We start from the raw sequence: 21,627 nt of genomic DNA, 5'->3' as shown, positions 1-21,627 counted from the left end.
TGTCACTATATTCACCCAAATGTAACCATCTGCAACAACAGCTGCACAGAACCCGAGAACTGACTTTCCTACGTCAGCTCAAACACTTCTCGCTCGTGGTTTTTAACAATATTTTTTACAAAATTTATCTAGGCAACAACAATAATTAAACTACTCTATTAACTACAGATCTCAAAGGCCACTCAACTTATGTGGAACACTAATATACGTGTTTACTATTAATATAGTAACGTAATGCAGTTAAACTAAAGTTAAAAATCTATACTTGTATACCCGAAAAATTAGGCTTAAGATCGTGTATGCACTATACATACTTTACGCGTTTTGAAAGGAAATAAAAGATAGAACTTAAAACCTTTCATTCCCCGAGTAGCTACGGTACTACTAAATATATGTCTAATGATAACAACCTAAATTCTTCACTTAATACTTAAAGAAATGTCTTAAATTTGTATGTAAACCTACATCTAAAGTACGCGGAAACCGGCCCTTATGTTGTTTTCGTTTTTTTTTGATAAATACTTTGAAACGAGTGAAACCTTCAACATGTAACATAAAACAGACTCTAATTAACTTCGTTACAGTTCGAATCGACCATACCTCGATTTCGATTAAGAACTTTGCAAATCTTAATCAGAGATGCTAAACATCTGTCTGGTAGTCTGGTATTTGTTTACGCATGTGGTCCACAAACGCGCGTGTGTCTGTTGTGGTGTTCTGGCTTGTGACATTGTGTTGAATTGTGACAAGTTATTTGTGTTCTGAATTTGCCTAAACTTGTGCATTGAAAATGGCTTCAGGCCTTGAAGGTTATTTAAATCGTACAGTGTCAGTAATAACAGCCGATGGGCGTAATTTCGTGGGAACCTTGAAAGGTTTCGACCAGACAATTAATCTTATATTGGATGAAAGTCACGAAAGGGTATATAGCAATGTGCAAGGCGTTGAGCAAGTCGTTCTCGGACTTCACATCATCCGCGGAGACAATGTGGCCATTGTGGGTGAAATTGATGACCACCTAGACTCGAGATTGGATTTATCGAGTATTCGGGCCGAACCACTAAACGCAGTGGTACATTGAAGCCCATATTTGACGCTGTTGAAATTATGCTTTTTTTTAAACGACTATAACGTAAAATAGTGTGTAAAATTACTACGACATTGTGGTAACGTAATATGAAAGTCGTACAATTCTGAAGTATTCAGTGTTTGTTCAAAAAACTGTAATCATTTGTTCGATGGTTTGCGATCACTTTCGTGTGGCCAAAAATGTGAATAACACCTTTTAAAAAATGCGGATGGGTCTCTATTTTTGCAAATATGCCAACCTTGTGGATGTCAAAGAGATGTTCCGTTGGTTATAACTGACCAAGCCATTAAACTTCAATCAAAAGTTAAGTGCTTCCGGGCGGCAAACGGAACGTGACAGGTCTGCATTGCAGTAGCATCATTAAAACACAAAAGTTAGTAAGCTTGTAAATTAGTTGTTAGTCACAGTAATATCTACCACTTTAATTGCGTGTTGGATGCATATAATATATTTAGCGTTTATTCCATGGAAGCTGCTTATTGCGTGTCTCATTGGTTGTGGATGTAGTAGTGTAACACTTCTCCCTGCCCCCCCCCCTCCCCCTCCCGTTTCCACTTCTCCCTGTAAGAAGACTAGTACTGCACGTGTATATGAGGTAGAATTATTGTACTATAAATTTTACTGTTTCGCTGATTACAAAATGTCCATATAGCAGGTGGTAAAATGTCTCTAAATACGTCTCACAGAAGTTTGATCTTGATATCCTAAAAATATCCTCCTACTGACTCACACTTACTTTGTATGATCATCTGCTGTCGGATATATTTGAATCCAGCTCTGGTTTGAAACTTCTGCCTCTTATTTGAGTAATGTCCTAGTGAGTTGGATTATAGATTTGTAAAATGTTGTTATACAACTTTTTTCATTAAATGTTCTGTGTTCTGTGGCTTCTGAGCTAGGTCTTTGGTGGCCATCTGCCTAAAGTTATCTAACAAATTTTATTGCATTAATGTCAGTGGTCTCCTTGATGTCATCCAGAAAGAAACACCATTCATACACAAAACGGGGGCGATTTTCAGTGTCAGATGAAGCACCTCACGTATTGAAGCATTGTTTTTTTCAGAGAGCAAACCTACCATATAATCTCTTTTACACGTCACACTGATTCACTAACACATCTACATCACTTATTCAAGGTTATATTCTGCTGTCAAATGGTTATTGAGAGTATGCTGAGAGATCTCTTAAGTGTGTATTATTTCCTAAGCCATATATGCTTTAGTTTTAAGAGGCAGGCTTTAGGCTTATAAATTGGCCAACCTTTTCATTGCCTATATCTTGAGATTATTGCAGAGAAAGTCAGCCATTAGATTGGTTGATTAAAGTAATCTTTCATACATTAGGCCTACTTCTCAATCTCAGGATATTTGGTATTTGGGTAACACCTTTAATCAAACAGGTCTTTATGCTGGTCTGGTTTTATTTTAAAAAATTCATATCATTTTGAAAACTCGCAACCTAACCTGGGCCTCTTGGTATGGTTCATGTCTGTCACCACCCTTGGGTCGACCGAAGCGTCCGATCCCACCCGTCGGCTTTGACCCGTGATGTAAGGCTGTTGTGGTGTGTGACGTCACGACGGCGTGGAATTTAGTTTGTGGGTCATTCCATGCCAAGTGGTCTAAACCTTCCCACCATCATGTCTCCAATTTTCTTCAAATTTTATCTGTAGCACTAGTCAAGTGCTAAATTAAGTTTCTCAAGATTTCAAGCCTCTAGCTGCAATACTTGCTGATCTACACCCCCTTGTCTGAAGGGTAGTAAGTTCGCATGCGCGCGACATCAGACAAAATGCCATTTTTGGGGTCTCATAAAATTGAAACCAATTCATAAGAATGGTTAGTAAGATGAGACCCTGTACAGTTTTTTGTGCTGATTCAAACGAAATTAATTATAAGATTACTGATGCAAAATCCGGTCAAACAAGTCGACTCAAAGTGTACCCCTAATTCTGTCGTGACTTAATGCGACAAATTTTGACCAATATTCAGACTGCAATAATTTCCTTGCAGATAAAGATATGGACTTGAACTTTTTACCAAGTCTTATCTTTGTGCTGGACATAATACAGCTGGATTTCCAACTACCCAGGCTTTATAGTCGCCTTGCAAAATCTCTTCAAATTTGGCAGTGTCAGCGCAAATGGCTTTATTTACCAAAGTTCAAAGCCCATTACTACAAAATAGTCAGCCTGGATTTAATTGTGAATAGTATCATCTGAAAGAGAAACTCTTGCTCTACGAGATGGATATATTTTTCTTTTGCAACGCTTCCATTAAGTGCTTATTTACTCAGGTCAAAGTATCTTATATTTTGTGTGCGCAGTGCCCTGCGTTGGTCCATGATGGCTGAGCCATTACTGGTTATCACAATAAAACCAGCATCCCCATCGCCATAGGGGCCACGCCCGATAGCCATGCAGTAACAGCCACGGGTGGGTATCTTTACTGCAGGTTCCCAAGCCTGATTACAGGGTGTCTTTACCACAGGATCCCAAGCCTGATTGTGGGTTTCTTTATGCAGGTTCCCAAGCCTGTCTTCCTCAGTTACTTCATCATTCTGGAAGCATCGTTGATTTGCAAGAGAATGCTTTCAGGAAAACTGTATTGCCGACCAGATGATGTCACTGATGGAGCTGGAATAACACCAATGATAAGTTGTTCTGGAATCCAGCAAGTATCACGTCTTAAGGGCCAATAAAATGAACTTGCAGGACCATGAGGATGCATAAAGCTTATGAAAGCATCTTTCTGTTCGACTGAGATTTCAACGATGTTTCCAATCCACCATTTCTTTTCATAAATGCAAGCAACATACTGCCCAGGCTGAAGATCCATGACTTGAACTACTACTTCAGCAGCACTAATTTTGGCCAAAAAAGATGTCGCATCATTAGAAACTCTACTGACCTTAATTGTCGTCATATCAATGGGCAAAAAATGGTGGTTTTCTCTTGTGCCAGCTAGAGTGTGCCCTTGCAGGAATCTTTCTTCTTGAGAAGCTTTTTCTTCTTCAACTTCCTCTTTGCTGATGAAAAAGAATTTGATTCCATTGATATTATCATTGCAGAAGTTGAAAAGATCTTTGGGTGTTAGAATCTGGTTTTCATATGGACGTTGCAAACTTGCTCTTGCTGCCAACCGTTTTGTTGTGCCTCCAATGCCATCACAAGGCGACTTTCCATGGCTTGTTCCAAAGAAATTCCATTCTGCTGTTATTTCAAAATCTTCTTTGTGATAGCATAAGTTGAGAAAATTCTTGAAATTCTTATATTGTGCAGCTGAACCATCACTGAAGTAGTGGATGTGGCTTATTTTGGAAAATTGCATCTTCAGGTAATTGATTACTTTTCCAATGTAAACATGGACAGTAATCGTATCGTGTCGAAGGCAGTCACTAATAACACAAAGATTCACACATTGCACCTCTTCGTTTTCACAGTAGTAGACTACAAATGGATGAACTGTTGCTTGACTGTTTTCCCAGTGAAAGCCTTGCACTGCATCTTGAACAATAAATGAATAGTTTTCAGCAAAATCCATTAGTATTATGAATTCGCCTTCTTTCAAATCAGTTTTGAGAGCTTTCAGGTGCTGGCTTTGATGCTTGGCAATGTAGTGATGACAAGACAGGTTCCAAATTTTTGCTGCAATATCTTCAACATACTCTTCTGTTGAAAGCTGCTTTGTTTCTAAAGTATCCCTGTCGGTATGAATCCATTGTTTGTACTCAATCAGTTCTTCAGGGTCATTATCTTCAAAATATGTTGCAATAACTGCTTCTACACCTTCTGGACCAGGGCAGTTTTCACAACGATGAAGCATACAATCCTTGTTTTCCAAGCTGCAAACAGCTTTGCTAAGAATTTCCTTGTAGTCTTCATTGATTGATGCACCAGTGAGCATAAGCTTGACATTTTGGTGTATTGTACAGACACAAACTGAGTGCATTCCAGCAGAGCCAACTGTAACACACCATTTTGGTCTAAGCTCGCAAAACTTTGAGAAGCCAATTTCTGGTCCATTTTGCTTCTGATAAGACACGTACATTTCCTTCAAATTGCAAAGCAACAACCGCTTTTGCTTGTACACCTTTGTTCCTGAAATTCTCACAGGCACACAGTCTTTCTTCCCTGGACAAAGTCTGCTGAATTCGTCATCTTGAAAAAAGTCATGTACTTTCTGAACAACTTCATCTGAAAGCTTCCTTCCTTGCCGATTTGCTGGAAAAGCTAGAACACCTTGCTCATTCTTCAGTTTTCTCGCTTGCTTTACCATTCTTTCTGATACATTAAATGCTGTTGTCGTATCTTTAATTGTCCAGCTTCTTGGAACCAAGGTCAATATTTGAACTTTTGTCCTACGATTTGACACTTTACATTTTTCTTTCAACTCTTCTATAAGATTATCAAGATCTGCACAATTATTGCATGGGCGACTTTTACTTGAACTTGGCTGTTCATCGTAATTGATTCCTACAGCAGCAGCAATTTGATTCCCAATTAAACTTTGTGCATCCAAGATCTTTCTTTTTGCATAGCTTTGCTTATCTCTTTTACTTAGTTGTCTTCTTTTCAATGGTGAAGCACCAATAAATGATAAACTTTTGTTGATGGCTGGTTCAGTTTCATCCGTTGTGAAATCTTGTTCAGATTGGGTTGATAGTGATGATGAATCTTCTAGCTTTTGGTTCAGTGCCGACATGCAGCGAGGGCAAAGCTTCTGACCAGGTTTTATATCAATCACTTCTTTTTTCTTTAACAGGCAAAGTTTGGCAGCTGTTTCATTATCAAGCAGTCTAAGTCCAGCTTTTACATTGTGATTCCTCTTCTTGAATGGATTGCAACATTTCTTTTGCATCGCTTGATATTCATGTAGGAAGAGGGCTTCATGGTGGAAGCAAATGATGGAATTTTCGTCAAGTTTGGCTTCTGAACGCGAAACAAGCAATTTCTGGTCACATTCTGTGAAATCACTAAACGCTTTGAATCCAGTCTTCTTAGCATAGAAGATAACATGGCACTTCGATGCAGCAGCATCTTTTCCAATTGAACAGGGGGCCAACGATTCTTCTTCTTCATTAACTTCTGACATCTCTCACTGGCCAATCACTGAATAAAACACGAATGAAATATCCAATTATATCAGTAATTCTAAGCGACTATTAAGATTCAAATTCCTAGAAATGAAGAAAAATTAGTGCATCGCGCATACAAAATATAACAACTTTGATGTGAGTTAATGAGTACTTAATGGTCGCGTTGCAAAAAAAACAAATGTCAGTCTTGTAGAGCAAGAGTTTCTCTTTTAGGTGATACTATTCACAAGCAGATTCAGGCCAACTATTTTTTAGTAATTGGCTTGAAACTTTGGTAAATTTTACCGTTTGTGCTGACACTGCCTAATTTGAAGAGATACTGCAGGGCGACCATATGGCCTGGATCATTGCAAATCCGGCTGCATTATGTCTAGCACAAGCATGAAGCTTGGCCAAAAGTTCAAGTCCATATCTTCAACTGCAAGGAAATCATTGCAGTCTTAATATTGGTCAAAATTTGTCGCGTTGTGTCACGACAAATTTTGAAGTATACTTTGAGTCGAGTTATTTGACCGGGGTTTGCATGAGTAATGTTATACATAATTTCGTTGGAATCAGCAAAAAAAACTGTACAGGGTCGCATCTTACTAACCATTCTTATGAATTAGTTTCGATTTTATTAGACTCCAAATATGACATTTTTTTTATGTTGCATGCACACGGACTAAGTACACTTCAGACAAGGGGGTCTAGATCAGCAGCTATTGCAGCTAGAGGCCTGAAATCTTGGGAAACTTACTTCAACACTTGACTAAAGCTACAGTTAAAATTTGACGAAAATTGGAGACCATGATGGTGGGAACTTTTTTCAGTTTTAGACCACTTGGTGTGGAATGACCCTTGTGAGATATGGCCCGTAGCAGGTGCATCATTATCTGCCTGTAGCAACTGTTCAAATACTGCTGAGCGGTACCACCTATCTGTCTCAGTAACACTCTGTGAGTGCACTTACAGTATCAGCAGTTTTTCCATTGCATGGGCTGTTCCGAAAACAAATGTAATCATTTTGTATTTTCATCAAAAAGAAATTATTACATTCAGAAATTCACACTGGCTACCATAAACTGTCACCCAGCTGGCTGAACCACAAGCAACAAATTGCCAGCTTCACTATGCAATGCAAGAGCTGCCGACAGTGTAAGTACACTTTAGCTGCAGTCAACATACAATGATTCAGTGTGAACCCACTTTTACATGTTTTTTGAGTCACATTCTCATATTCTGAGTGCCTACATTTAAATCATCAGACCGAAGTATCAGAATTTTTGAAAGTAACAATCATAAGAAAGTTATTTGGATAATAGGTCCTTGTATTACTTTGAAGTTTCCAAATTTTGTGCCACATCACACTTGCATTACGTGTTCACTAGTGTGCCTCCTTTTCAACAACAGTGTCTCTGACTATGTCCACTTAGTACATAAGCCGATTTCTAGTATATTGGTTTGCCAAGTGTCGCAAGTGCCTGATGTCATGTGAATACAACAAGTTATCAACAGTTTTTCTCATTCCAAAGATAATTTGAATGATTTCAAATTACAGTTCACCAGAATTAGTTTAATAGCATGCTTTATGTACAGATGGGATTTCATAGATATTTGGTACACACACAGCAAGCAAACAAAATTTTGCCCAAGTCACCAATGGGTCATTCCATATGAAATCAGCGAGTTTTAATGAAATCTTTGTACCATAATAACCTAATGGTGCTACAATGGGGTATTAATTTAATCTTGTAAACATCTCAAGTTTTTCGTTTTTCAGAATTTCCTGGGGTGGGTGTTGGGGATAAGCAGGTGACATGGATTGGGGATGGAGAGGGATACCAGGGTAGGGCTGGAGGTAGAAGATACTGTGCTGCCCATGGGAGCTTGCAGAGATTTGATAGCGGCAGGATGGGCTGTTACATGCAGAGTCGAGAGACTATATAGGGGGAGGTGAGGGGAAATACTAGTAAGTGTGTTGGTGGGATAGAAGGCGTGTGTAGTGCTGTAGTGGGAACAGGGAGGGGGATAGGTAGGTAGAAGACAGGGACTGGTGAAGGTTGATGCCAGGGATGTTACAGGGTTAAAGGGTGTCTTGTATGTTCCCCAAATCCCTCAACATGGAAACCAACCTTAAAAAAAAACTGCAGTCCACCACCTGAAAGTTGATCTTGATCCTGTAAAACCACCTGCCAAGAAAGGCTCCACCACTTTGGTTATGAACTGCAAGGATGACATGGCAGAAGAACTCACAAGCCGTCACACAGATCCAAATACAAACCCAGCCACAGTGATGCCATTCCTGAAATCCAGCAGGATCTCCCAGTTCCTCCTTAGGTCCACCCAGAACCTCTCCCTTGAGTCGTATTTGTCACCTCACCCCCACCACTTCCTGTACTCCATAAATCCAACCACTCAGGACACCCGCAGAGAGAGTCCCTGCTCTCGTGGATCAACAGCTTCAGCCTATTACACGTAACCTTCCCTCCTATATAAAAGACACAAGCCATTTTTCCATCAACTCTCACAGTTTCCTGTTCTTTTGCCACCCAGCACCATGCTCATCACTGTCAATGCCACCTCCCTGTTCACCAATGTTCCCAATGCTCATGATCTTGCCACTAATGAACAGACCTTTCCCAACATTCTGCTAACTCCAAACCTACAAGTTCCCTCCTGGTCACCATGACCAACTGTATCCTCACCCAACGTTACTTCTGATTTGAAGGCATAACCTACAAACAAATCAGTGGTACAGTGATAGGCACTAGTTTAGCACCATCCTATGCCTATCTATTCATGGGCCACTGGGGAACCCTTCCTAACCACCCAGAATCCCAAACACTTTACCTGGTTCATGTTCATTGATTACACCTTTGTGATGTGGACCAAAGGTGAGGAAATCCTATCTACATTCCATAAGAACCTTGACACTTTTTCCCCTATTTGCTTCCCTGGTCCTTCTCAAGCCAACAAACCACGTTCCTTGATATTGTCATCCACCTCAAGGATAGCTATATCTGTACCTCCGTCCGCATCAAACTTACCGACCACCTACACCACATCCACTGTGACAGCTGCCACCCAGTCCATTCCAAGAAGTCCCTTCCGTACAACATAGCTACCCCTGGTCATCTCATTTGTAGTGAGCAGTTGTCAGCACATTTGTAGTGATGAGCAGTCCTCCAGAAATGCTATGAGTCTCACAGAGGTCTTCACAGAATGTAAATCCCCCCTAGCCTTGTCCAGAAACAGATCTTTGTCTTGCCTCTCCAGTAACCTACCATCAGTCACATGCTCACCATACAGCCACAAAGAAGCACTCATCTCTTGACTCGGTACCACCCAGGGCTGGAGAAACTCAATAATATTTTCCAACATGGTTTTGGCTACCTCTCGCCAAGCCCTGAAATGAGGAATATCCTCCTCACTATCCTCCCAATCCCTCCTACAGTGGTATTCTGCCACCCACTGAACCTATGCAGTGTCTTTGCCCTTCCTTAGTCCACCCCTGTTACCAACCCCTTGCCTCATGACTCATATACCTGCAACAGACCTAGACATCAGACCTGTCCCATACATCCTTCAGTCCTGTCTCAGGTGTCAGTTATCCTATCAAAGACAGCACTACCTATGAAAGCACCCATGTGTTCTACAAACTAAGTTGCAACCACTGTGCTGCTTTATCCGTGAGCATGACAACTAATTAGCTGTCAGCCCACTTGAGTGACCACTGCCAACTGTGCCCCAAGAGCCAGCTGGACAACTTACTTACTGAACATGCTGTCCAATTCAATGTGCCTCACTTCAGTGACTGCTTCAGTCTGTACTATCTGGATTCTTCCTACCAACAACAACTTTTCTAAATTGCACAGGTGGAAACACTCTATACAATGCATCCTTTGTTCCTGTAACCCCCTGGCTTCAACCTTTGCTAATCCCTGTCGTTTTTTAATATAAAAAAGATATTCTATTTTTCTGATGGCCGTGAAGCACAATATAAAAAAATTAAAAAATTCTCAACCTAAGTCTCCATAATAATGGTTGCAATACTGATGCAGGATATGATTATTGTGCAATGGCACATGGTTTAAGTGCTTGTGATAGACCTGAATGAGGAGATCGTGGTGCACAAAAGCAAGTGTACAAAAGCTGTTTGAAAATCAAATTGCGACACACAAGCAGTTGTATGAGTTTGCTCAAGAAATCATTCCTCATATCCATTTCGAACTATGTACAACACGGGACTACTCACTATATTTATTTATTTATTCATTCATTTATTCATTCATTCATATGTAGACAATTTCCAATATGAAGATGCAGTTCAATTATATTTATAAATACCCCTATAACATAACACGGACATATCATATTCAGTCAGAACTTCATTTAATCACATACTGAGTGAAGTGGAACAATGATTAGTGTACTGGACTTGTATTTGGGAGAACAGTGGCTCAAATCTGCATCTGGGGATTCCAAGATTTCCCTAAATTGCTCCGGGCAAATGGCGGTAAGGTTCCTTTGAAAGGGCACAGTCTATTCCCTTACCCACCCATGAACTATTCTGTGCGCTCCATCTCTAATATGTCAGTAGGACTTTAAACCCTAATCTTCCTTTATTTTTAATTTAATCGCCCTTAGATGAATACTTAACAACAATCCAAGATTTCTTTAACATAAGCTGGACAAGATAAAAACACGATTAATCACATTGTGATGTCCACATGAATTCACATGGTCATGTTCGTATTTTCAAAATTTACACTTTCACAGTGTGCACCTAGCGCTCATTAATTTTCGCTATTTTACACTTTAATGGCCTCACTTTGTAACACCATGCCTGCCTAAGAAAAAAAAGAGAGAGCAAATATCAGCAAAATCGTTCCTACATCACCAAAAAGTACATACATTGTATATTTACAATGCATTTTCAAAAGCTGTGCTGTTCCTCGTTGGGTCGTATGAATAAAAAAGAGAACATTCTTTGGAGAAGATTCTCAGAGCAAAAGATCTGAGTAAGTTCTCAATTTCATATGAATAAAATATTCAGTATATTCTTTGACCAGGGAGTTCTTTCTCAGCATTTCCCCTCCTTGAGAAAGTTCTTGGTGTGTATTCTTACATTGCATTCAGCTCACTCAAACAGGTGAGCTGACAAATATGAAATTGGCACTCATGTGGCCCAGAAGAGTTGCACTTACATCTTCTGATGATGTGACTGAATTTTCGACATGCAGGAAACTTTTTGTTATTGAATTTAGGTGAACACATTACGCAAAGAAATCTTAAGAATACATCATTTTTAAGAGTTATGCTGTGAGAAAACATATCTTAAATAGGGCAACTGGTATACAAAGAAACAGTACCTGAATATTTCAGAAGTATCGATTTTGTGTGATGCAGACTGAATTCCCGAGATAAACTTCATTTGGAATTTCTGTTAATCCATTGCGGATGATGTACAATGGCCAAACACCTGTATGTTTTGAGAAGTTAATTATTGTATTTTATTTTGACAACCAGTTTCAGCATTTCAATATACCATCTTCATGCACTTCATGTATAGACAATCAGATCTATCAATATTAGCATACTGGAGCCATCAGCAACTGGATCTCGTGAATTTGTTTACTGATTCCATTCTTTGAAGACTTGACAACAACTGATGTAGTCAAGTCTTCGAAGGAAGGCCTCAGATATTGAATTCACAGTATCCAGATATTGATAACTCCAGGATGCTAATATCGATACATCTGGTTGACAATACATGAAGTGCCTATGGGGCCTGAAGATAGCACATTGGAATGCTGGAACTGGTTGTGAAAATAAAAAAACTTCTCAAAATGTATGGTTGAATGGCTATTTTCCTTGGTAAAAAAATCATTTGGAATTAGTTACTGATGAGGTCTCCTGATTAAAATTGCAAAACTTACGACAATATACTTTTGTTATGTTGCTATTTAAAATTGTAAACTACGCTGTACTAACTTGCAGCTGAATCTGTCTGTGCTTCATTTGTATCGTGTTAATGGGAAACTTCTACTGACATCACTCTCGTTGCTATTTCAGATGCTTGAAGAGTCACTGTCAGTGTAGTTATTTAATGAAATAACCATCTTCACTGAATTTTCCAAAATATGGGCTATGCTGAAATACATTGTAGGCCTTCTCATCAGATGTTTATAAATTCAGGAATGGCCTCATTAGCCATGCCGGAGTGCCATACCTGACATCTTTTAAAATTAAAGCATTAGACTGGTTTTTTCCTTGGTATCTGACATACATATTCTTGCATCATATACAGACCCAGGCCATGAATCATCGACATCCACAAATGTTTCATTTGAAGGGGTGCCTCCTATACTTGACTGAATTTCAGGAAGGAAGCGATTTGTCAGCCAAATAATGTTTTTGTTGTTAAACTTGTATGAATTTCTACAGTCTCTTTCTTCATTATTTCTTTGGGCTATATACATCTTTTTCTGATCAACAAAAGTTCCCCATTTTTACTGAAAAAAAACCTTGGTAAAACTTAACAAAAGATACCCAGGTCGAAGAATGCTACAGAGATTACTTCCAACAATGAAGAATATTCTCTGCCTATGAAAAACATCTCTAGCTTTATTCATATGAAATCGGTGACTGTTCTTTGCAGTTAGCAACTTTCCCCATCCTCTTACTCAGGCTGAGGACATTCTCCAGTGAAGCATATTCTCCAGCTCATGTTATTCGTGTAAACCTGAGAATGTTCTCCAAAATTCTGAGAATAAAATAATTTTCCGTTTTATTTATACAACACATGGAGTATGTTTTTCTTGTCTATAAAATGTTATATTCTATCTTTAAAGACAATTTTCACTATTTTAGATAAGACAGATGTGGTGGTAATTGGCCTACAGTTTGCAGAATTTTTCTTATCACCACCATTATGTTACCACATGAGACATTCCATCCAGACCTGTGTTTTCGGTGGTTTAGAATATGTATTATTTTTACTACATCAGATTCAGTTGTTAGCAACAGAAAAATACATTTCTGACAATGGAGACGTTATCCATGTTTCTTGATTTTGGGAGCTGTTGATACCTTTTATGAATTTTTCCACAACTTCATCATAACATAAAAATATTCCTGACATCACCTCTTAGTATTTCTCACATTTAGATTTCTGGATACTGTACTGGTACTGTATGGCAAGCAGGCTTTATGCTGAGCGAAACTAGTCTCGACTCTCCTTTACGTTGTTTAGTGAGAGTATTTGCCTTCAGTCATATTTCCTTAAGTAATCTTTGTAATGTTTCCAACTTCAGCTGTCTAAATTGCAACAGTATTTTTTTCTCAGCAAACATTGATTCTTGATATTTTAACATTATCCAAAATGATCTAAGATTGCAGTATTTATTACTTACACTGTTTGCCAATTCTGAAGAATGTTAGTAATTCCATGATCTGTCAACATTTGTGAGGTGTGACGGCCTCTTATTTGACCCCGTACACCTAGTTCGAGATTGTAGGCACAGATCAGATCACAGAAACTTCGTGTAGGACAACTATCTTTTAATGTATCAGTATTTAGATCCCTCAGTATAACTATACAGGGTAAGACCGTCTTTGGTTTTTGTTTTTGTTTTTTTGTTTGTTTTTTTTTAAAGCATAAGATGATGGGCTTGAAAAGATGGTTTCAAATATGTGTATATCATAATATTTAGGCGAATAGTTTTTGAGACACAGATATGTTCTTGCATTGTGTTCGTCCTTCAAAGCGGCATTGTCCAATGCGACCTTTCCTGCTGTGTAGAGTACATGCTAAATGTTGTGAATCCGTCCTTACGCAAACACGCCCATTTACCCGACAATAGTAATACATACTGCAATATTTTGCACAAAAATTAACTGATGATGTTGCGCAAATATTATTCAGTTATTGACAACTGTGATGCCAAAAGAGTAGACAACATACAGTATTAAAATACTACAAGATGTTAATACATTTTAAGTAATAGAAATACAAATGTAAATTAGGAGGCCCTTATTGGTCAGTTATTTCATACATATTTGTTGTTTATTTGAAAATATTTACTATTGATCACAATGCGAAGCAAATACACACAAATATGGAAAATACATACTGTACATGATACAAAACTTTACTGAAGCATTTGCTCAAAATGCTTCCCCTCTGCTGCAATGCACATTATTAGTCGCTGTTCGAATGATTGTGAATGGCTGCAAGGGTGTCATGTAAGATATCAGCGCAGGCTTCAATGATACTTTGCTTCATATCGTCTGGCGTAGTTGATGTTTGAGCATACAATTTATGTTTGATTGCTCACCACAGAAAAAAAACCAAGAGGGGTGAAATCAGGAGACGGGGCTGGCCACTTCACCTCAGCACATCGTTCTACCCAACAATCCAGGAACTTTTCATTTAACAGCTCTGTAGCCACACGGGAAGAGTGATCAAGACAGTCGTCATGTTGGAACTGTGCATAGTTATTGCCGTTTAGTGTACCCGGAATGACGTACGGCCCCACAACGACATTTCCGACGATGCCGCAGCACACGTTAACATTCCACAGTTGCTGATGCTGTACCTGTCGAATTATTGACCAATAATGCATATTATGCAAATTCACATTACTGTGGTTGGTGAAAGTCACTTCATCAGTAAAAAGCATCCATTGAAAAAACGTTGGATCACCTAGTAGGCACTGCAGAGCAAACCGGCAAAATTCCTGGCGCCGTTCAGAATCCATACCGGAGAGTGCTTGATGTAATGAGAGGTGAAACGGGTGAAATCTATGCCAGTGCAATATGCGTAGAACACTTCTCTGACTTATACCACATTCCGAGGCGAAACTGTAGGGTCGTTATGCGTCAACGCTAGAATGCCCTCTTCATGTACTTCACCAGTTGCAGTTTTCTGTCTTGTCCTCTGTATGGCATTCCATGATCAAGTACTTGCTTGCAAATATGTGCAAGAAGCTGGCGCATGGGATGCTCACGATCAGGATACATCTCTCTATATTGCTTTATTGCTCTAACATTTCTTCTGGTTTCACCATACACTAGAAGCATATCTAACTTTTCCTTGTTGATGTACATGTCCGCTCCAAGAAACTGTGACGAAAATGCAATGTCTCATTACCCCCACAGCATATTTATACCCCTCTCTCCAGCTACCTCGTGCGTCACCTTGTGGTGTTATCGAGAAGCAGGAAAGCAATGCCTTCCCTGTTAAGTTCCCCAGTGGTCATTAGGAAAGGTCACATTGGACAACGCCGCTTCAAAGGACGAATACGATACGGGAACATATCTGTGTCTCAAAAACTATTCGCCTAAATATTATGATATACACATATTTGAAACTGTGTTTTTAAGCCCATAATCATCATCATCATTATCATCATCATCACCATTTAAGACTGATTATGCCTTTCAGCGTTCAGTCTGAAGCATAGTCCCCCTTACAAAATTCCTCCATGATCCCCTATTCAGTATTAACATTGGTGCCTCTTCTGATGTTGAGCCTATTACTTCAAAATCGTTCTTAACCGAATCCAGGTACCTTCTCCCTGGTCTACCCCGACTCCTCCTACCTTCTGGTGCTGAACCCATGAGTCTCTTGGGTAACCTTGCTTCTCCCATGTGTGTAACATGACCCCACCATCTAAGCCTGTTCGCCCTGACTGCTACATCTATAGAGTTCATTCCCAGTTTTTCTTTGATTTCCTCATTGTGGACACCCTCCTGCCATTGTTCCCATCTACTAGTACCTGCAATCATCCTAGCTACTTTCATATCCGTAACCTCAAGCTTAATGATAAGGTAACCTGAATCCACCCAGCTTTTGGTCCCATACAGCAAAGTTGGTCGAAAGATTGAACGGTGCACAGATAACTTAGTCTTGGTACCGACTTCCTTCTTGCAGAAGAGAGTAGATCGTAGCTGAGCGCTCACTGCATTAGCTTTGCTACACCTCGCTTCCAGTTCTTTCACTATGTTGCCATCCCGTGAGAATAAGCATCCTAAGTACTTGAAACCGTCCACCTGTTCTAACTTTGTTCCTCCTATTTGGCACTCAATCCGTTTATATCTCTTTCCCACTGACATTACTTTCCGTTTGGAGATGCTAATCTTCATACCATAGTCCTTACATTTCTGACCTAGCTCTGAAATATTACTTTGCAAACTTTCAATCGAGTCTGCCATCACAACTAAGTCATCCACATATGCGAGACTGCTTATTTTGTGTTCACATATCTTAATCTCACCCAGCCAGTCTATTGTTTTCAACATATGATCCATAAATAATATGAACAACAGTGGAGACAGGTTGCAGCCTTGTCTTACCCCTGAAACTACTCTGAACCATGAACTCAATTTACCGTCAACTCTAACTGCTGCCTGACTATCTATGTATAGACCTTTAATTGCTTGCAAAAGTTTGCCTCCTATTCCATAATCTCGTAGAACAGACAATAACTTCCTCCTAGGAACCCGGTCATATGCCTTTTCTAGATCTATAAAGCATAGATACAATTCCCTGTTCCACTTGTAACACTCCTATTCCATAATCTCGTAGAACAGACAATAACTTCCTCCTAGGAACCCGGTCATATGCCTTTTCTAGATCTATAAAGCATAGATACAATTCCCTGTTCCACTCATAACACTTTTTCATTATTTGCCATAAGCTAAAGATCTGGTCCTGACAACCTCTAAGAGGCCTAAACCCACACTGATTTTCATCCAATTTGTCCTCAACTAATACTCGCACTTTCCTTTCAACAATACCTGAGAAGATTTTACCCACAACTCTGATTAAAGAGATACCTCTGTAGTTGTTACAATCTTTGCTGTTTCCATGTTTAAAGATTGGTGTGATTACTGCTTTCTTCCAGTCTGATGGAACCTGTCCCGACTCAAACGCCATTTTAATTATCCTGTCTAGCCATTTCATTCCACTGTATTTGATGAGCTCTGACTTAATTTCATCCACCCCAGCTGCTTTATTGCAGTGCAATCTATTGACCATTTTCTCCACTTCCTCAAATGTGATCCTATTTCCATCATCATTCCTATCCCATTGTACATCGAAATCTGAAACATTACTGATCGTATTTTCACCTACATTGAGCAACTCTTCAAAATATTCCCTCCATCTGCCCAAGGAATCAACAGGATTCACCAGCTGTTTTCCTGGCCTGTCCAAAATACTTGTCATTTCCTTCTTACCTCCCTTTCGAAGACTGCTAATTACACTCCAGAATGGTTTTCCAGCAGCTTGACCCAAAGTCTCCAACCTGTTTCCAAAGTCTTCCCAAGATTTCTTATTGGATGCTGCAATTATCTGTTAAGCTTTGTTTCTTTCTTCAACATAACTTTCTCTGTCTACCTGAGTTCTAGTATGTAGCCATTTTTGATATGCCTTCTTTTTCCTTTTACAGGCTGCCTTGACTGTGTCATTCCACCAAGCTGTTTGCTTCATCCTACCTTTACACACTACTGTTCCAAGACATTCTTTAGCCATTTCTAGTACTGTGTCCCTGTACCTTGTCCATTCCTTTTCCAATGACTGTAATTGACTACATTCAACTAACTGGAACCTTTCTGAGATCACTGTTATGTACTTGTGCCTGATTTCCTTATCCTGAAGTTTCTCCGCTCTTATCCTCCTACATATGGACCTGACCTTCTGCACTTTCGGCCTCACAATACCAATTTCACTGCAGATTAAATAGTGATCAGTGTCATCAAAGAATCCCCTGAATACACGTGTGTCCCTCACAGCCTTCCTGAATTCCTGATCTGTTATTATATAGTCAATGACAGATCTGGTTCCCCTGCCTTCCCAAGTATACTGGTGAATGTTCTTATGTTTAAAAAAGTAGTTTGTGATTACTAAGCCTATACTGGCACAGAAATCCAAGAGTTGTTTCCCGTTTCTGTTGGCCTCCATATCCTCTCCAAATTTACCCATAACCTTTTCATACCCTTCTGTTCGATTTCCAATCCTGGCATTAAAATCACCCATGAGCAGAACACTGTCCTTGTCCTTTACTCTAATAACTACATCACTGAGTGTGTCATGAAAACTATCCATCTTATTTTGATCTGTCCCTTCACAATGCGAATATACTGAGACAATCCTAATTTTCTTGCTAGACACTGTCAAATCTATCCACATCAGTTGTTCGTTTACATATACTTATCGCAACTACGCAGGGTTCCATTTCTTTCCTGATGTAAAGCCCTACACCCCATTGTGCTACTCCTGCTTTGACTCCTGACAGGTAGACCTTGTATTGTCCCACTTCCTCTTCTTTCTCACCCCTTAGCCGAATGTCACTAACAGGTAAAACGTCCAACCCCATCATGTTACGCTAAAATTTAACATAGGGTTCCATTTAAAAAAAATCAAAGATGGCCTCATATCTCTGTAATAAAAAAATAGCACAACCGTGAAATGTGATGTATTCAAGTAGCCCCTGTCCCTGCAATTCACTGTCCAAATGGCATCTTTGTATCTATTTTGCTTGGGGTGATACAAGAAGTGTTATGACTTGGCTGCCTCACCGTGTATAAGGGATTTCATGTATGGCCTAATCTAGGAGCACTTTTAGTTTCTTTAGAAAACAGTTTATTTGTAATCTATGTGAAATAAAATTATTGACTTGCATAAGTATGGGTAATAAACATGTATTTTAATTGTTGGTATGCGCAATACCTCAGCTTTTTTTGAAGGACAATACTGATTTCATACTTTGTTACTAAAATCTCTTAGTCCTTTTATGTAGTGTACTGTACTGTTCTTCCTCTAGAACCAATTCCTTCTCCTTGATATTCACACCTCTGTCTGTTTTTAGTAATTTTAGTAAAATCAGACTGACTTCACAACATTAATGTGTTACATATCATACTGGAGATTAAACCAGGTTTCAGCTTCCTAGCATCAATATTTTTGAAGTTACGGACATAAATCTTTCATGACTCTCCCATAACCGTGGAAGTATCATTTCTGGAAATTTGAATAAAATGTGATGTATCCATTGAAAGAGTATGAAACTGCATATCTTTTGGTTGCTCCATGGGTACTCACAATTAAGAAAGTGATAACACTATAACATCAACATTACAATATGTTGCTACATGTGGAATAGGAAAGAACAGTTGACAACTTGTTGCATTCGTGTTGTGCCCTGCATTTAGCGTTCGCCGGACAAACCTACGTAAATAGAAATTAGCCGGTGTGATGGTAAGTGAATAAGGTTGGAATCACTACTGAACGATTAAGAGGCTGTGGTGTGATTGGACAGAACAGTGGGACACAAATTGGAAATTTTGAAGTAAAATGGTAAGCTTTTACTCAGATAACTTTATTCTGTGACTGCCACCTTGAAAAATTCATGTAGCTACTCTGGTCGATGGTTTAAAAAGCCAGATAAAAAGAGCATGACCCTTGAAAATAGTAGCTGTGTAGTCACATTGATTTATTGTAAGTTGTGTGCTAGATAATTATAATGATTGACTATCATTGTGTTGAATGCCTGTAAATGCCAATAAATGGGGAAACATATCTTCTATACAATGTCATTATATGAAAATGCCATGCCGGCCGAAGTGGCCGTGTGGTTAAAGGCGCTGCAGTCTGGAACCGCAAGACCGCTACGGTCGCAGGTTCGAATCCTGCCTCGGGCATGGATGTTTGTGATGTTCTTAGGTTAGTTAGGTTTAACTAGTTCTAAGTTCTAGGGGACTAATGACCTCAGCAGTTGAGTCCCATAGTGCTCAGAGCCATTTGAACCATTTTTTTAAAATGCCATTATATATTTGGAAAGGTACTCTTTAAAGCATTATTTTTCAGCATCTACCAAAGCATTTAGTGGAACAATGCAGTAATGCTTCACAGGAAGTTGGTTATACAACTCTAACATTCACTCCTATGTTCTAGATTTTGGTGTAAAAATATCTGCCATTTAAATAGCAAGGCTTGTTTGACAACACAGCTTTACTTTAATAAAATTACCCCTGTTTTTGTAGCATTAAGTTAATATTTGCTATCGTTCATAATTTCTTATAAAGGATTTGCTGGACTACAAACATAGTATGGCTTATTTCCAGACTAAAATAGTATAGCTAGAAACATAGAACTAGAGCCACAGCACTTGGACATCCATAGTTGAAAAGAAATGTTTGAGGCAGACTGCAACTAATTTATTGACAAGTGCCAGTTATTTGTGGGTAGTATTCCAAACTAGTATATATAGATCTGGAAGAATTTTTTAAATGCAGCTAATTCAATTTTTTATTTACAGATAAATCATATTTCAGTTTCATCTATGCAACTGGGCTTTCAGGGCAACAACATATTACAACTTGCAGACTAATCAGCTAATGCAGTGACCCATTTGCGAGTGAAGTTATTTGACTTGATTCGGAGTCCACTTCTTCTGTGCTATTAGAAAATTGTGTGTCTTCCCAACTTTCTAATGATATTGAGAACAAAACTTGGGGTACTAATTGCTGCATCAGCAAAAATGCACATAAACACACAAATTGTGTATATTATGTAAGTACTAGTTTATTTAGGATTTCATTATGTGAAAACATTTTTTTATGAACTGTGAAAAGATTTTCCTCCAACTATCACATTCACTGTTACATTATGAATGTTGAATATATCGTTGACCAAAAACTTTACAGTTCTTAGATAATAGAAATTGTTAAAATTGAGTGTCATCAAAAGTAGTCAGATATTTCTTTACTAATAATCTGCTGAGTAGGAGTGGAAGATATCAGTTAGTCAGTACTGTTCTTTATTTTTGTATTCCATAGCTTTTTTCTCTCCCATATATATTAAATTTGGAGAAAGTGTAGACTATATTGAAAAATGTTCCTTCTTACAAAATGCTTATGAACTAGGTACATGTTTCTACAAAAGTATACAGTGCTCAGTTTTGAAACAGGGTGAAATAAACATGTTTGTACAAATATCTTTGTGGATGTCTTATATCTGTTTTTCTGTGGCTTTAAAAGGAAGCCATAGCCCTGAAATCTTGTTCCACATAGCCACTATAGAAAATATGATCCTTTTTTACTAGTCTCCATGTATGTATGCCAGACTGAGTACCAGCCTTTATCTATTTTTAACTCTTTGTCCCATAGTTCACTTACATGAAAGAGACCTATAGTCTAAGCAAAATACATTTATGCAACACATGAAATAATATCCACTTTGTAATTCTGTATCCATGTTACACTTTCAAAAATGTATAACATTAATTTTATAAAATTATTAACTTGAAAAAAGTTAATAGCAGCATGGTTGTATTATAACTGAATACTGAGCTTCTCTTGTCAAAACATGTGCCTGATTATGAGTCACATTGGGAAAACCTGATAAATCACACTTTCTCCACTCTGCTTTTACACTAGAAGACTGTAAAGAA

The 21,627-nt window shown here is 38.7% G+C and overlaps 1 long non-coding RNA gene across 1 annotated transcript; it reads left to right on the top strand.

Moving 5' to 3' along the window:
* Positions 1-1,085: 1,085 nt before the first annotated feature.
* On the top strand, positions 1,086-21,171 carry LOC124616053. The gene is made up of 2 exons (XR_006979840.1): positions 1,086-1,463; positions 20,494-21,171. It is a non-coding gene; the product is annotated as an uncharacterized LOC124616053 (long non-coding RNA).
* The last annotated feature ends 456 nt before the right edge of the window (positions 21,172-21,627 follow it).

This window comes from Schistocerca americana, chromosome 5 (assembly GCF_021461395.2).
Source record: "Schistocerca americana isolate TAMUIC-IGC-003095 chromosome 5, iqSchAmer2.1, whole genome shotgun sequence".
In the NCBI taxonomy this organism is placed as follows: domain Eukaryota; kingdom Metazoa; phylum Arthropoda; class Insecta; order Orthoptera; family Acrididae; genus Schistocerca; species Schistocerca americana.
This window is presented reverse-complemented; position numbering and strand designations above follow the sequence as displayed.